The sequence below is a fragment of the Dioscorea cayenensis genome, chromosome 16 (genome assembly GCF_009730915.1).
Source record: "Dioscorea cayenensis subsp. rotundata cultivar TDr96_F1 chromosome 16, TDr96_F1_v2_PseudoChromosome.rev07_lg8_w22 25.fasta, whole genome shotgun sequence".
In the NCBI taxonomy this organism is placed as follows: domain Eukaryota; kingdom Viridiplantae; phylum Streptophyta; class Magnoliopsida; order Dioscoreales; family Dioscoreaceae; genus Dioscorea; species Dioscorea cayenensis.
The window spans coordinates 16,881,700-16,899,538 of NC_052486.1; the positions used below are offsets into that span (position 1 = coordinate 16,881,700).

Here is a 17,839-nt window from a genome sequence, read left to right on the forward strand (position 1 = left end):
AGGCAATTCTAAGAGGAGTGGAAGAGGGTCGTATCTAGATAATGAGCTAAATGGCTTCTATGCCCATCTTTAAGCCGAAGGCCGCTTGAAATGATTTAATATAGCGGAGCGGAACCGATGTGATAGGGTGCACCGCTAAGAAGTCGACCCAAAGCTTGGCCCTTGATAGCTTTTTGTGGAACATAAATGATGTCGAATTGCGATAAGAGAATGGACCACTTAGGTAGTTGTGCATTCAGAGAGCCTAAAAAAGACTTCTTAGGGCGGAATACGGCTCATCAAGTCAAGTAATGTCACAACTTGAGTAACGCTCACATTAATACGAGGCATTCCTTCTCAACAGAGGATATCGGTCTTCCGCTCCGACCATCATCCGACTTAGGTAATACATACAGTGGCCCTCTTTTCCTTCGTCATCTTTTTGGGCCGAGTGCCCCAGGAGTAGTCGAGCGCGATGTCACATAAATGGTCACGTACAGTGACCCGGCTTAGTCGTATTCTTTTATGTCAAATGCATCTTGGTATGCTTGGTCCAAGAAATTCCACCCTTTTTTTCATTAGACGAAAAAGGTGTTAGAATCGACTTATAGAAAACTACCGCTCAGTTAGCGAGTATAGTTCAAACGGAACCGAGATGTTAAGCTTACAAGTGTCTACGTAAGGAGATGGTCCCGGTAAGTTAAAAGTCGAACGCTGCGGTGGAAAAATAGAGCTCAGTGCACCTATGTAAACTCCTCAAGTTCCGGGTTGGTGAGATGGAGGTTCATAGATAAACCACCGATGTTACGGTAGTCTTTGGCTCTTTGTCATAGAAATCCTATCTCTCGGTTATCAAAGAACCGCTTCATATGCTTATGTCTCAGCAGATGATCTACGAGATCGAACGATTACTCCATGCAGTCTTTATCTGGACCGGACGATCAAATAGAAAGAATGGATATCTCACATTTGGTTTGCGCTTACTTTCCTTAGGTTAAGTGTTACATAGAGTATTAGCTCAACTCAAAGCCTTTCTCTCCTTTTCTTTCCAAGCAATTAATGCGGCTAAGCAAACAAGGTAACCCTACCTAAGGGGGGCCCCGCCGACTTTTCGAGGGTCGAGAGGTCAGTCAAACCCTCGATCCGGCTGCTCCGGGAAGAAATAGATAGCTGTGAATGATGGATCAATAAGGACCTTATTACCCGTGGGCTTTTCCCATAATATGCTCTTTCATCTTTGCTTTTCGGGTTCGTGATAGAGGTTAAGAAAGAGGTGAATCAAGCATGTGAAAAAGCATCAATGGAAAGATTGAGTGGACAATGAATGGATAGCGTACGCTTCTTTATAAGTTCGATAGCACGAACGATAGATTGTAAATCTTCCCACTAGTACTTGTTTAGTTGTCACAATCTCTATTCCGCATCTTAGTCTTTTTTTCATGTTGTTGGAATCTCGAATCATCCATTTATTATTTTCTATCATCATGTTTGGAAGACCAGCTTTGAGGATGGGTGGACTATTTTTTTGGAGCAAACCACCCCATCAGTGCTTTGTGCAATCATTTCAACGCTCAGGTTCATGTCGATTCTCGCTTTGTTTTGTTTTTGTTGATCGACTCAATCCGGTCTATTAGCCTCGACTTCTCCGCTTCCTGCTCGCTTTCTGTTTTGACCTCATTCTTCCAATATATATATATATATACTTTAAAAAAAATAAATAGATTAGGGCTTCAATGATCTGGTCATGGTTTAAGCCCCATCTTTCAGCTCTTCCTTCCATCTCGGATAGGAGCCCCCTTCTTCTCCACAGAAAGCCTCTCACCCCCGACCACACCTTTTCTAATCTATTGAACTAATCTAAATGGAACCGATCCTTCCAATAGCCAATCTCACCTCTCACCGATCGACGATCCCTCTCCCTTGACTCGAGTCCACGAGCTATCGACTTGGCTGAGACCTTGTTCTAAGATGTTGTTGGATTGCGATGCCTTGATACGTGATGCATGAACGGACACAGCTCTACCATCATGTATGCTCGGATGATCAAACCCCTCGGGGCTTTATGAATCGCTTTTAAATGGGTAGGTAGGGCGGGGACGAGATTGAAAACCAAATCTTTTTTTCATCCCTCGAGGGGTGTGAGGGAATACGTATGCTCGGCGGAGCGAGGAAGGGCAAAAACTCATATATATATGTAAGGGTGGAGCTCAAGTCGGCAAACCCACATTGGAAAAATGAGAGCTTTGGGAGGGAAGCCCCGCCTTGACTAGTGACGTGCTCCCCGGTTAGAAGAAGCACGAGCGAGCACTGCCTCAAGTTCGCACTACGTCAATCTCACTCAGCAAAGGCAAACACATAGAAGTAATGAAAGGAAGTGGGCACAACCATATCGAAAAAAGGCGAGCGAGGAATAAACTCGAACAAGACCAGTGGTCAGCCGACCTAGAAGAACAAACAGAAAGAGATGGATCAACGGATCCAGAGGTAGACTTGTCAAGCGACACGGACACGAGATACATAAGGAATCACATCATCACCTTCCAAGTGTGACACCATGTTGACAGTGGCAGAATGATTTTTGGAGAGGGTTGGTCTCAATTTTTTTGTCTCGGTGGGGGATGACTCATACTCGTCCTCAAAAACCAATGTATTATCTCGAAAGACTTGCAACGTCCTGAAGGTCAAAACAGTACCTCGTACCATGACCCTTATTGCTTGTTGCTTGAGGCAATATCTACAAAACCTATCTAACTTATCATCACCAGGCTGAATGTAGTCGGAGGGAGGCAACTTAATCCTATTCATCTTCAATAAGATATCAAAATAAGACTCTGTCTTGTCAATAAGGTAACGAAAAGTCCTTCCTCTGGCCTTGCTTCCTTGGGCAACCAGACTCGCCCATTGCCACGACCTCGTCCCTCGTCCTCCTATCCTAATTTCAGCAACATGTACATACACGCCTTGATCGCTATAAAAATCCTCGAGTGCAGTGAATAGAATGGGATAAGTAAGCTTTTCATGAAGAAGCCATTTAGCCTCCTTTTCCTGATAGAACTGCTACTTGTGCTTGCTTACTGGATCGGCTTGGCGGGCTCCCGGAAAGAAGAACTTCTTTTATGAACTGCTTCATTCTCGGCCTAGCTGGACTGCCACCTCCATAACTGGTACTAGTGTCACTACCTATGCTGCTGATACTAAGCTGGGATCTGCTTCTCGGTCGGAACTAGTGCTGCTTGACCTTACTTATTCTAGTCTTTTTGCAATAAGAAAAAAATCATTCAAAAGGCTGCCAGGAAGCTTACCGAATTGTCTCTTTACTTTAAGGCTATGGCTTTACTTCACTTCAAGCAATTGTTCTCTTCCACCAACACAGGGATAAAGAAAGACTGGTTCCCACTTTTGAACAAAAAATTTCTCTTTCCCCTTTCACTCAAATAATGAAGTTCCGAGAACAACCTCCTTAAGAGTCATCTTAGCTTGATGTGCTTGATGTTCCCTTACTTATACTTAGTAGGACGGGTCGGTCTACTAAACCATGTTGAGGACTTACCAATGGATATGTTTGGGATAATGAGGAACAGAACCCTTGGAGATATGAATGGAATGCCTGAACTTATGTCTTTCGGGGCTTGGTCTGACTTCTTCGCCAGCTAGCTCGCATTCCAGTGTGGAAGTCGAATAATAAGCAATTTTATTGTTGCATTCTTTTTACGTTATGGGGGCGGGTCCTCATGGGATCAATAGCATTTAGTAGGAATAAATAAATAAGTCTATTTAAAATTCAAATCTTGAGCAGAACTTGATAACGTGTATAGGCGGAAACCATAACATAAAAAGGTAGTTCATAGAGGTCTATAGTCCATTTTTAATGTTCCGCTCTCTCCACAATATCCCTACGACAACCTCTCTCGTCAGAGGGCGAGAAGCCCCTATCTATCAACAAATGATAGAGGATTGGAAGAAAAAAATCCCCCGTAACATATATATGTTGGAAGATTGGAATATCACATAAATAGATAGTCAGAGGGGAGAAGGCTAAGTAAGCAAAACTGACGAGAGAGAAAGGCTTTGACTCCTTTTTCGTAGTCCGGTGATGGGCCCATATAGAATAGAATAGAAAGAAAATCCTTTTTTTCCGGTATGCCGCTCCGCAAGAAAGGAGTGCCACGCACGAGCGGAGCGAAAACTAAGCAAGGGAATTACTATAATTAATCTAATCTCTTTGAGCATGCGAAATCCTTTTGATTGCTTATGGAATATACATCCATGTCTTTCTTGTTCCACTAGCAAGGCAAGGACAAAAATTCTCAGATGTCCGTTTTCGTTATTACAACCTTCTTTCTTTATGTCAAAGACAAGAAGCTACGCGAAAAATTCTTTTTTGATCTCGGTTGTTCTTAACAGCGATGGCTATTCATTCAAGTCTTCGGGTAGCACCACCAGATTTTCAACAAGGTGGAAATTCTCGTATTCCGTATGTACATGTTCCTGCGGCTCGGATGAGTATTCTTGTTTATATCGCTACGGCTATAAACAGTTTCTTGTTCCCATTAACAAAACATCCCCTTTTTTCTTCGCTCTTCCGGAACCGGTACAGAAATTAGTGCTTTATCTACTTTGTTTAGCATAGTGACTGGGGGGTTTCGAGGAAGGCCTATGTGGGGTAACTTTCGGGTGTGGGATGCTCGATTAAATTCTGTATTCATCTTGGTCCTTATTTACATGGGTGCACTACGTTTTCAAAAGCTTCTTGTCGAACTGGCTCCTATTTCAATCCATGCTGGACCGATCGATATACCAATAATAAAGTCTCCAGTTAACTGGTGGAATATACTGCATCAACCTGGGAGCATTAGCCGATCTGATACATCAATACATGTTCCTATGCCCATTCCAATCTTGTGCAACTTTGCTAACTCCCCCTTCTCAACCCGTATCTTGTTCGTTCTGGAAACACGTCTTCCTATTCCATCTTTTACCGAATCTCCCTTAACTGAAGAAATAGAAGCTCAAGAAAGAAAAAAAAAACCTAGTTCACTCGCTGAGAGAAGCACCCATGGCTATAGTAAAAGTTCATCTACAGGGAATAGAGGGAGACACCATTTTTGATTCCAGCCGAGAAGACCAGGAAAGGAGAAGGATAAAGAATGTCATATATCTCACGACCTAAATCAGTTCCCGACGAACAAGTAAGAATTGCCTCAACAAAAATGAATGGAATTGGACCTAAAAAAGGCATTCAGGTTCGTTATCGATTTGGTATCAGTGGGAACATCAAGATGAATGAGTTAACTAAGTATCAGATTGACCAAATTGAACAAATGCTAGGTCAAGATCATATTATTCATTCGGAATTGAAGAGGGGAGAATGAGCAGACATCAAACGATTAATTTCTATTTCTCGTTATCGTGGAATTCATCATTAAGATGGATCATCCTTACGCGGTCAACGAACTCATACTAATGCAAGGACTTTTCTCAAGAAAATTCGGAAATGAAAGAAGGCTACCGAAAGCCCTTGGTACTTGTCTGATCAATCACACTGTGAAATAGTTCACTTTTTTTTTCGTTCGAAGTCTTTCACCGGTTACTAATCACGTATACCTGTAGTAGTCCCTCTTCACCACTCTATGTCTGGCTCGGCTTAGTCTCGCTCCCTTCGCCCGCCTATCATATCGAATCGGCTTCGTCCGTCAAGCGACTGCTTCTTCCTCTATAGGTTTTGCTAACGTGGTAGTTGTCTCTATGTAGTTGTCGGCCTTTGTTAAGCTTCGCCAGAAGCGACTAGTCACTTCCCGAATGCCTCTTGTACTAATGTGTATGGTCTAGTCTTTCCAATGCCTCCTTTCTTGCCGCCAACACACGCTAGATAGAGAGTAAGCAAGCTACCTTACTTGCATTGCATTCGTTAAACGGTAGCTTCCGCGCCCTTCCTGCCTGCTGAAATTGGTGTGAATGATCCTGTCTTCGACATCCTATTCAGTCTTATTATATAGTTTCTTTTTATTCTGTCTCTGTTTTCTTTTCAGATTCTGAGGATGAGCTGGCAAATCCTAACATCATTTATGAGGAGCCGGATGACGAAGCCTCTTACTAAGAGAAAAAGATGTCTCTGACGCGACCGGACTTCAACCAACTATTTGGATTTTTGAGCCGGGTTCGGTCAGGAGGAAAAAAAGAGATATGCTGCTTTTGATCAGTCCCAACCGGATACCCCCCTGCTTCCACGGTCTGCTTACTGAGGAAGAGATGCGGGAGGACCCGGGGCCAGAGCAAGTTGGGTTGGGGTATAGAGCCTTCAGCGCGGTGGGAGGTGACAGAGGACGTGCTCGTACAGTTCATAGTGGGGTATGATATTCCCGTGGATTGTTGGGAACTTGAAGTCCTCTATATTCGAAATATGCCTTTCTTGGAGCATTACGATCTGCAGCTCAAATGGTCTCTTATGAAGTCTCTATTGGTCTTATTCTTATTGTGCGCCTTGTGAGCATGTATGGATCCGCGAAGGAAATCATTCGAATGTTCCCCTACCCCAACCCGGGAACGGACCGGAGTGAACCGCAGCATGAGGAATGTTCACATCTCGTCACAAGGCTCATTTTAGTTTTGGGTCATAGGGCGGGCAGTGCAGTCCGGGGCACTAGGGTCCTGGTACTACACAGGTGCGAAGAACCCCGGAGGTGACTGCAATAAACAGAAATGTCACTCACCAGCCTAAACAACGAGCAAACACTCAAACGTGAGAGCAAGGGATCACCCAACGAATGGACGAGCTCCAAGGAGGGAGGAGAGAACCATGCTTTCAGAGAAGTGGTTGTCTGAATCCACTCTAAACTGCGATAATAACTGACTAAGCCGTGACATAAGGGGCCATTCTCCACATGGGATGGGCCCAAGCCCAGAATGTATGGGTGACAGATCGGCCATAGGAGTACTGCGGGATATACACCAGGGCAACTAATGTCGAGCATACGATGATGCCGCCCGTTTTCATTTCGTGGAAGTCCCCGGCAGAGGAAAGGGCTATAAGTGATGGCGTGTTCTGCTTGTTAGGGCGCTAAAATTGTTCCTATGGGGTCGTGCGTGACAGCTGGTATAGATGATGAAAGAAAGGCTGGCCGCTGGGCTTGAACAGGGACCTATTCTCTTAATAGGTGCAAAGCAAAGCGGAATAGGAAAGGGGGCTGAGCTTACTGATGAGTGCCTTTTTAGTCAGAAATAGAAAAAAAAAAGGGCTTGAATGTGGAGCTAACATGGTTGGCTACAAGTATAGCCAAAGAAAGATGAGACGGGATAGACTATCAGAGGCCGCAGCGGGACTACCAGAGGAAAGCCCGCCCCTGCTAGCTAACATAGATATCTATTCTCGGTGCGCATATTCTCTTCCCGACCAGGCCAGGCCGAATCGGGCCACCACTTGGGATGGGAATGGCTAAGACCGCATCATTTGATTAAAGCACTCTAGTCCAGTCGCCTCCGATCAGTGTCTTGTCAACCACCGGACCCTAGCTCCTCACCAAATGCCCTTGGGTTGGGACAACACAGCACATGAGTAGTTCGCTCAAGGACCACACCCTCTCGAGAGCAGGATGCCGGCCGAGATGGAGCTGGGAGCCAACCTATACTATCCTTGGGCTTGCCTTGCCCCAACATCTAAATAAAGGGTGGGCGCTGAAAAGGAAGCAGTCTAGCCTTTTCGATGAAAGCTTAGATTGGTAGGCGCTGTGACAAGATCCCCTTGCGTATATCCCGCAAGTGCACGGGTTTGTCGAAGTAATAATCCCAAGTGAGCGGGTATCGAATCCACAGGGAGTAGGGAGTAAAGACACTTAATTCGATTCATAGCTATGTGGAGTATCAACAATGATAAGTATGATAATGATTCAATTCTCAACAATTAAAAGCAACAAGTAAGAGAGTAAAAGTAAGGAGGAGGTAAGGCAATCGATAAAGATGGGGTACTCGGATGATGCTTCACCTAGGATAATCGCTTCAAGTGCAAGAACTCTCTATTATGCTTCCTAATCAATGCAATAGTTAGTCGTGGAAATCCTTACATACATAGTCTCAAATCTAAGGTCAACTATGCCTAACTCTATTCATGTCCCGGAGGAGAGATTAAATAACCTCTCAACCTCGCACTCGAATAAAGTTGCAATGAGCTCTAGGGATTCCAAGTGATAAATCGCTTCCTAATTATAGACCTAACCCTTTGGTCCAGGCAGAAGGTCCCTGACCATAATTAAGCCCTAGATACTAAGATCCCCTCAACACTTTACTCCATTGCACGCGCAACTAGGCCCCAGCGGAGGTTCATCCCTTAGACCATTCACTCTATTATGGCTGCAAAGAACTTAAGGAACGGAGGTAGAATCTATCACGTCGGAGGGGAAAGGGGACGCTCCCTGCACCTCCTCGACTCACCCTCTCAACCCTCTCCAACCTAGCTTTTGTCTAACGCTCGTGGTGTGTCACTCACTCACAAGGTTACCATCAAGAACTCTCAACCCTAGTGTCACTCTAGGGGAAATATTCATACAATCAAGCATTCAAGGTTGGAACTTACAATAAACATCAATTTATTGAAAAGCATAATAAAAGAAAGTTCAATGAAACGAATACATCCTAGGGTTCACAATCACCCAAGTACCCACTAGGGGTTTAGCTCTCCATGGAGCTATGTACAATCAAAGAAATCGAATGTAAAAGGAATGAATCCATAAAGAAAACCCCTCGATGGTCGTGTCGACGGTCTTGTGGAGAGTCCTCTACTCGTCGCAAGGGATCCTTTGTCCGGCCTAGGATACACCTCATCGGATCGATGCCGACGAAAGCTCTCCCAATAACCTTCTTCCAAACATCGCGCGATGTCGGAGCCATAGAACCTCTACAAAAACCTAGCCAATACCCCTGAAAACCGTAGCTGAAGACCTCTCTCAAGTTGTGGAAAAGATGGAGAAAAGAATACCAAAATCGGGGCTTAATCGACTTTAAATAGGGCTAGAATCGGGCAACTCCACGGGCGTGGACGCTACATGCGCCCGTGCAGAATTTCCACACGGTCGTGGCTAATTTCCACACGCCCGTGTGGATTCTCGGCTCTCGATTTCTCGGCGTCGTGAACAGGTCTGCTATAGAACTTGCTCGCAGTTCTACTCGCTACGAGTCTTTGACCTGAATAACTTCCCAATTCCATACTTTCATCGGGGTAACGCAAATGGGCACACGTTCACGTTGTGAATCACTTGCTTCTTCAATGATATACATGTTGGTGGAGCTCTTGTTCATATATGCATAAGTTGGAATGCTCAAGTGTGACTGCCTTTATGCCCCTCCAAATGGATGTGCTCACTCGAATGCGAGGAGGTTGGCACACACTCTAGCATCTCACACCTATCCTATGTCTTTGCGTTTGAACTTTAGCAAGATCTCTTCCAAAATAAGTGTAATGTGATCCACATTGGCCTATTTCCTTCATACTCGGCCTCACAACCCTACCTGCATCAAAAGTAACATAAAAACACACATATTAATGTAAAAACCTGAGAAAAGTAATGCTCAACATAAAGAATGAACACTTCGCATTCATATCGCACAAGCACTTATCACGCTGCTTACTCACCCTACTCTCTCAGACAATGCAATGCTCCGAACACGAAAGTTTGCGCTTAGCCCCCTTCTCCCATGCGGAGTCGAGGAAGCACCTCGGAAAAAGCACGGATGAGCCACATGCAGGGGAAACTTGCACGTGTGGTTCGGCCGGGACTCGGTATACTGTACTAATATGTGTAGGTCCCTGTAATTCGAGTGAGATTGTCATGGTACAAAAAGCGTATATGGTCCCGGTATGCCCTTGTTCCCCGTGATTGGTTATGTTCCTTATTCCTCGCCTAGCGGAAACTAATCGAGCTCTGTCTGATCTCCCGAAGCGGAAGCTCGAGTCGCTGTAGGCTATAATGTAGAATATGCACGGGATGCGATCCCTAAATAGTTCACCGCTGGCGTAAGCCAATGTCCCGGGTCCCGGGACTCATTCTAACTTAAACAAAGGGTGGATCTTTACTAACTTAAAAATCCAATGTTTTAGGGAAGAAAAAAAGAGGGCAGTGGCACTCTTCATTCTTCATTCGAAACTCATGAATGTCGGGTCGGGGCTTTTCGCCTTTGTTATCAAAAAGGGGAGTTGGGTAAAAGCAAACTCCCTCCTTGACGAGCACGGAGCTTAGTCAAGTAGAATCGGGTTGCGCTACTTGATGCTCTGATCGAAAACATATCAGTGGGGCCATGCTGGTACGACAGAATATGCGTTAGAAAGGTCAATCCCTCCCCGCCTTTTTTAGTCAAAAAGGAAAAGGGCCGAACTTCTAAAAAGCAGCCCGCCCGCCCATAGAACAATAATATCATGGCAACGTAGACCTAAGTCAGTTTTATTGGATCCCTCGGGGAACATTCACAAGTATGGCCGGCCTATAGAACGAGAATGTCGTGGTCGTCCCAGACAGAGCTTAGAAGAAGGTGACTCAGAGCCCTAGAAGAAGGAAGGTGACTCACGCAGACAACCCGACTTCTTTTTCAAGAGAAAGGAATAGTCAAACCAACCCACTGGGTCGGGTTAATCTCGATGATCTTATCGGCCGCAAAACCGGAGAAGGACGACCACTGGTCCCCGACCTTACCAAACGACCGTAGGGTTTACTAATCAATGAAGCCCCTCAACCTACTCTCTTTTTCGACAAAGTCAACCAAGCCGGAACAAACCGACATCTTATTGATATTGATTGAGTTGGAGGAGGTAGAGACTACCACGGAATCCATCCATAAACCCACGCTCACGACAGCTTTCAAAAAGGAAAGGTGACCCCTCATCTCCTCTCTAGTGGGAGGCATAGAAGTCGGAGCACGTAGGGAATGCCGACCACGTAATAAGCCATGTCCGGGTCGAGGCGAGCAAAGCAAGCGGGTAGAGTCAAGTAAAGTACAACAACGCTGGGGTAGGACGCTAGTATAGTACTTAAACTAGGGTTGCTTCTTAGCGCTAATCTTGCTTTTTCAGCAGTCGTGTTAGTTGTAGCATGCTAAAGCGCCTTCCCTCCTTCTCTCACTTCGGAAAAGATTTAGCAAAGATTTTCTTATGGTCTTTAGAGTACGATACATCGGTGTAAAAAGATTGAGTAGGATCGAGTAAGGTATGCACAAACAAAAATGGTCGTACATGCAAACCTCGCTTTGGGGGTTTCCCTCACCGCTATCAGCTTTGTTAGTGAGAGGGTGAGTAGGCGCGCCTTCCATGTTGGTTCCCACGTCATCCCCCTGGAATAGTGGCGATACTAGGGATGTAACGTTTGAATAGGAGAGCCGTAAATGGCTCAACCTTGGCTACAAACGCACAAACTCTATCCATATTGTCCGACGGTGAGATTATAGACTTTAACGCATCTTGCATTGACCTTCTTCGCCAATGAATAAGATTTTTTTAATAATGAGAATAAGGACAAGTAAATATGGACAAGCATGTCTAATCGGGTCATACCTTATATAGATAGCCTTTCTATGAAAGGGAGAGATAATACGAGAGTACCCCGATCATGTATGTAAGAGAGGTCGTGATCGGGCAGGGAGACAAGGGGTTGTGTAATGGGTCACATCCCCCATGTCTTATGTGATTTAGGAATCCATGATCAATATGTCGAGGAGAGCTGAAAGGCATAATTCATTAATTACCTATGAATCTCCTCTACTTGGAACTTGTCAAGAACTTTACAAAAAAATGCAATTTAAAAGTAGAAGTAGAAAACTCTTCACAAAGGTAGTAAATAACAAATAAGAACTTCCTCAATAAATCTTTGATCTTCGAGTTTATTCCCCTATGTTGCCCGTGGTGAAAAGAAACATTTTTCCATCTTTCCCGAGAGAGACCGCTTTCTCTCATGCCGAAGTCTTCTACTTCTAGTCGATCGCTTCTATGACGGGCTCGCTTTCGCTCGCCTACGCTCCGACCAATTCAATTAAGTAAGTATAAATGGAAAAAAACGATGTTTCCTTGCTGGTAGTATAAGAAATAGTAGTAGTAAAAAAAGAAAAAGGCAATCAATCGTAATCAAGGAAAAAAATGAATTTTCAAATGTAAATAAAATAAAGTATAAGTATAAAGTAGTAGTAAAAAAGTGAACTTTTTTCGTTATATAAATGGGATCCCTATCTTTATCTCTATCCAAGGGGATACCTATCTATATAGAGAGAGATCTATCTATGAATCGATCTAGACTATCCTCTATCCGGATAGATATGTCCCCTATGAGCGAGCCGATCTTTCTTTAATTTTTTTCTTATATGTTTTTGGCCACGTCCGCTTTCCGCTCCGAAGAGGAAGGTTTGGATCTTTCAATCTTATGTCATGAGGGATATGACCCTATGTTAGGCGCATAAGATACCATAGCTTTTTTTGTGTTCTATGATTCACCTCCGAATAGTGAGTAGGTAGTTCGATCCTTTTGATTCTTATCTTCCTAGTAAATGGGGATCCCGGAGCAATAGGTCGAATTACTATATAAATAAGACTTGTAAACAAAAAGGACTTATTGTTCGAGTAGGAAGATTTTTAGTTTTTTTCTCCTTCCTTCTCTTCGATATAAGAAGTATTTAAAATGAAACAAATTCCTCTTTATTCTCTTTGTGCTCGACCAAGGAACTGCCTAAGCATACTTTTTCAGATCCAAACTTCTTTGTTCTCTCTAAGTCTTCTTCTTGCATAGAAGAACGCAACTCTTGCAAAAACTGGGATTTGAGTAGTAGGCGGCACCCCTCCGAAGTTTTTGAGTAGGCGGAACCATTCTGCTTTTGGTTCTTCTCCACATTCCCGACCGCAAGAATTTTTCCAATGATTTTTCAACTCGATATGTCGATATAGAAAGATCTCCTTATTTCTTCACCGTAGGTTCTCACCTCACTTTCTTGAAAAGATATTAGATCACCGTGGGAAACTTTCAAAATGAGTAATGCTTACCAGTCCATTATTCACACAAACCCTTCGATGACTTATCGGCTGCCTTGCTTGAGGAAGAGTGTCATGAAAATGGAGACGAACTGGAATCACGTCCGATCTTGTTTATTTATTAAATAGAAAAGGGATATATGAAGTTCGTTCTCTTCCTCTGTGCATCTCCCTTTGGGTAAATTCCCATAATAAAGGGGCAACTTTTGTGTAGTTTGTGATTAGATGTTACTGTTTAGATTTTCTCTTAGAGAAAGATTTCTATTTATAGATCTCCTCTTGTTCCTCAATCTTCGGAGAATGCGGCGTTGTATTAGAGAAAGTTCTCTATTCCAAACATTTCCTGGAAGTAGAGGACACGTTTTAAATCTTAATGCAGGCATGACATATCTCGTTGAATCAGTCTTTTTTGCCACATCGCGAAAGGTCCTCCCTTAACTACTGAGAATTCCCCGTGGTTGCCTAGTCGTTGTCGGGTCTCATAAGTCCTAGATATACTACTCGTAAACACTAGAGGAAACCCTATACTTACTTGACCGACTCGCCAGATGCTGCTCGGGTAAAGGGCGGTGTCGAAAAGACAACGGGAAAGCTCATAAAGTGTGGCGCTCAAGACTCTCTCTACAGAAATTCCGGACCCGCCTCCCGCAGTCAAAAACTCTCCTCTCCATGGGATCCGCCTCGGGCCGAGCCGTAAGCCTCGTCTCCTTCAACTCGATTCAATTTTTTTCCAGCTACTAAGAAAGTAATCTCACCGAACATTGGATTATAAAAAACCTAGTAATAATTACAACGTGAAATCTAAAGTCCAATATTTATATACAACACACACATATTCCTCCCTTACGAAGAAGAAAATCCAGTGGGTGGTGGGAGGCTTCAAGAATGAAGAGAGGTTCTTAACCACCGGAGACCGGTTTTCGTGAAATTTGGGCGAGAGTTTTTTTCTATCCCTCTCTCTCACTTTTTAGGAAGATAGCCATCGCCCTCGTAATGATATAAGAATTTATAATCACTATATATATATATAATAGGGAGATCAAATTCTTGATCGAGACTCCCATAGGTGTGCTTCTTTTTCCATTTATTTCTTCTTTTTGTCTTTTTTTGTTGTTCTTGAGTAAGTCCATGTGCGAGTATGGAGCCCTTAGTCATGCTGCGGCTCACGTGTCAGCCCCTTTATTGATATCTAACCCTTCATAGATGTAAGAATCCACTTAATCTACCATGAAGGCAAATCGACATATCCGCTCGGAGAATCATCTTTTCTTTCCCCGGACTAGTGAAAGGGTTGGTTTAGTTTTTCTAGTATAAGAACACGTTTCAATGCCCACCGATCAATGCCGTGGGGACCACCTATCAAGAAAGGAAAAGACTATGTGAATAGTAACCTACAAAAAGGAGGAGAACGCCTTTGTTGAGTCTTTGTCTTCTTCCCTGAGCTTGACTCATCTTTTTTTCGAGACGGTGGTCTCTCGAGTCACCGCGTGAGGAAGCACTCTTTTTTCAAAACTCGGATAGAGCCTAGCGGGTTCTTAGGGTTGAGCTTCATCGAGCTAAAGCCCACCTTTTTTTATCTTCTCTAACTGTAGATCTAGGATTGGTCTTTTGTCTTTTTCCTCTTTGCTTTGATTGATTGATATTTTTAGTAATGGAATGAGAATCTTGATGAGGCTTGAGATCCGGATAGAATGACCACCCTATTTGCCACTATGCGCGCACCTCACTCTTTTATTATTTATTTTTATGTTATTGTCTTTAGTCATATTCTTTTATGCTCCTATCTCGGAGAAGTGTTGATTGAAGCTCTTCCTCAAGTCATGAAATATGAGAGATTGGTTCACTTTATCTTCCTTAGGGATCCATCGTTATCGGGCAAGCATCCCTCTACGGAGGTTAGGGATTGATTCATGTGTCAAAGGGGAGTTTGTGCTGACTGATCCTTAAGCAAATGAAGATGATCCAAAGAAAAAGAGAAAAAGGGTCGAACTTAAAGGGGATTGGCGACCTGGAGACCCGAGAGCTCCACTCAAGGAATCGATATGATAAAGTGTCAGCTTTGACGACGGTGGGGATAAGAGTCTATATCAGTAGAATCTCGCTTTTTAAAATAGGAAATGAAAGTAAGCTCGACCAACCCTTGCTTGACCCGCTGACTTATGATCGGTGAATTTCGACATCTTTGATCCCGTCTGATGAAACCGCATCTTGTTTTAACTGACCCTCTTCATAGGGGAACTCTTTTCGTGCGTAACGAGAGAGAGAGAGGAAATAGGAAAGAATCATTTCGGCGTAGTGAACTCGCTAGAAAGATCAGCACAGACTAGGGAAGCCGCTGAAACCCGATCATTCGATGCAAACGATGCATGACGGACCGAGGGCCTAGTTTGTGCCTATGATGCCATTGTCAAATCACACTTGAAATGGGCGAAACACTAGAGAAGAAAGAGACCTTCCATCCAGCTTTGAGGTCAAGGAAGATCCCTAATAAAAGGGCATTATGGTCGAAAGCAAGATTAACACCGGACTTGTACCGTAGAAAGAATCCATAGACAAGTAAGATGTTGCGAGAAAGGCTTTTCACGACTACAGCTTTGACCAAACTTCATCCCTCCGAGCTTTGAAATCAACCTTTAGGGTTGAAAAAAAGGATTGGTGGATCACCTCTCGGAAAGGGAGGGACGAGGGGCACCATGCAAGAGAGACGGAGGAACTCAAGAGGGAAGCGGGGATAGAAAAATACCTCAAAGATGAATTGAAGAGGCCCCATACATCCAACGGGTAGGGTAGAGTCTCGGATGGAGGCACGCCACCGCGAGAAGGAACAGAGCTTCCCGATATCTCTTCCCTCCGACGAAGAATTTGAAAGAGGGAGACTAAGTAGCATCCATTGCCTCGGCCTATGATATATGGATCACCTTTCAAAGTCGACAAAGGCTAGTTCATCACATCACATAAGTACGCTCCCGAATGACCAACTTCTTTCGTCGGTGTAGCACATTCAATCAAGGTCAAAGTTTCCTCATTCTTGCTTGACTAAATCCTCCAAACACGATCAATAGTGAGAGATTCATGGTCGGGAAGCGTAAAGCTTTTCTCCGATGAAAAATTCTTCTTCCTCAAAGGGGATCATCTACCTCTCATGAGCGCTTTTCAAGCGCTCAAAAAGAGAATCCATATCTTTTGCCTTTATAAGCACTCATCACGAGGCTTTTAGACGATAAGTTGCAGTCCAATCCTTCTTTTCACAAGGATAGACGGATCCGGGGAACCTCACAAAGTTTGATGGAGATGTCTGCTCATTGACCAGCTCTTTGATCCCGCCAAAGCCCTCGAAAGGTAAGTAGGTTAGGTTGTTCAAGATATACTACCCCATTAACTCTCTATCGAGATCGTGAGGGCTGAATAAGAAAAAGCTTTGGTGGATGACCCGATCACAGTGACTTTCTACCTTGATCCAATGAAAATCGCACTTCATGGGGAAAGGCAATCCCCCATTGATCCAAGAGGCAAAACATCCAAATCTAGCTAATGAAGTGAAATCGAGAACGCATAAGACATTCTTTGAAGTCTCTCTTTCCGTGAAGGGGGTGCTTATTCGTGTCGAGATCCTTGTTCTCCTTGCATAGAAACCACTCTATACCTGGTGCTGGGCTTTAGTTTTCGATTGATGATTTCTCCTGCTTTGTTGGGATTTTTTTCTTCTCAAGAGATTGATCAATCATGAACTCCTTCCTCCGCCGACAAAGGCCTCTTCTCGCGTGGCTTTCCTCACCCGCTGAGCGCCCTCGTGCAAAAAGGGCCTTTGCCCCTACTCAACTTTGCCTCTTACACCGGGCTACGTTGGATCAAAAATCTCCGAAAACATCGAAAGGGCGCGAGTCACTATCCAAATGGAGCCGAAGCTTCCATATCGACAGATGCTTCTCATTGGAAAAGAAAGAGAATCGCCGAGAGTAAGTAAATAAAATTTACATAGATAGAGATCGTAGTTTGGATGAGTGACGAGATCGCATTAGTAGTACACCCCTTATGAAAGAGTGGCGAAAGAAAGTCCGATTCATAGTTAAGTTAGAGAGAATATTCCCTCTAGGCCTCTGACGTAACAAGACAGAGTCTAAGGAGGAGACAAACTGTCGTATACACAACCGCCACCTACATAGGACGAGAGTCAGGGACCCATACCCTGATCTAATGCGGTGAGTATATATGCTAGCTCCTCCACTCGCGTAACGCCATAGATTGGAGTTCTACCTGGTTTCGCTACTCGAAAAAGCCACTTGCCTATGCCTCCCTGGCCATGGCCGAGGTGGTTATGAGTAAGCCGCTGCTTCAACAAAGGGATCTACCGAGTGAACTATTAAATCAACAAGATCCATCCCTAGCCCCCCGCCACGGAAAAGGGAAGTAGAGGTAGGGATAGCAAAGGAAGTAGACCTGCTAAGGAGAAGGAGGTGTAGTCTAGTTAATACCAACCGACCGAAAGTTACGTCGGCTCTTTCATAGCCGCTGAATTAACTCATAGGAGTTCGACATCGTAGTCCGGTGCATTATATGAACGAATACAATGCCCTATGCTCTCCATTTTTAAGAATTTCTATATAGAAAGAAGAGCTCTCTTCATTATCGCTTTTCATAAGAAAGTCGATTCACTCTCTCGACTATGCTAATAAGGTAGCCAAGATAACAAAGTAGATCTCGCCCAAGAGCGCCTTTCTTAGGCCGGTCACCGGGTTGAAGCAACTTGCTACTTCTATCGATGAAAGTTCGGAGTTCAATAGAGTGATCATCCATACTAGCTCATGTATCTCAAGGTACGAAATTCTATTACTGGGTGGAGGTTATGAAAAATTAATCCGAGGAGCAAAG

The 17,839-nt window shown here is 44.0% G+C and overlaps 2 pseudogenes; one reads left to right on the forward strand and one right to left on the reverse strand.

Moving 5' to 3' along the window:
* The first annotated feature begins 4,306 nt into the window (after window positions 1–4,306).
* On the forward strand, window positions 4,307–5,088 carry LOC120278565 (annotated as a pseudogene).
* Window positions 5,089–12,271: 7,183 nt separating this feature from the next.
* On the reverse strand, window positions 12,272–13,353 carry LOC120278566 (annotated as a pseudogene).
* Between the last annotated feature and the right edge of the window lie 4,486 nt (window positions 13,354–17,839).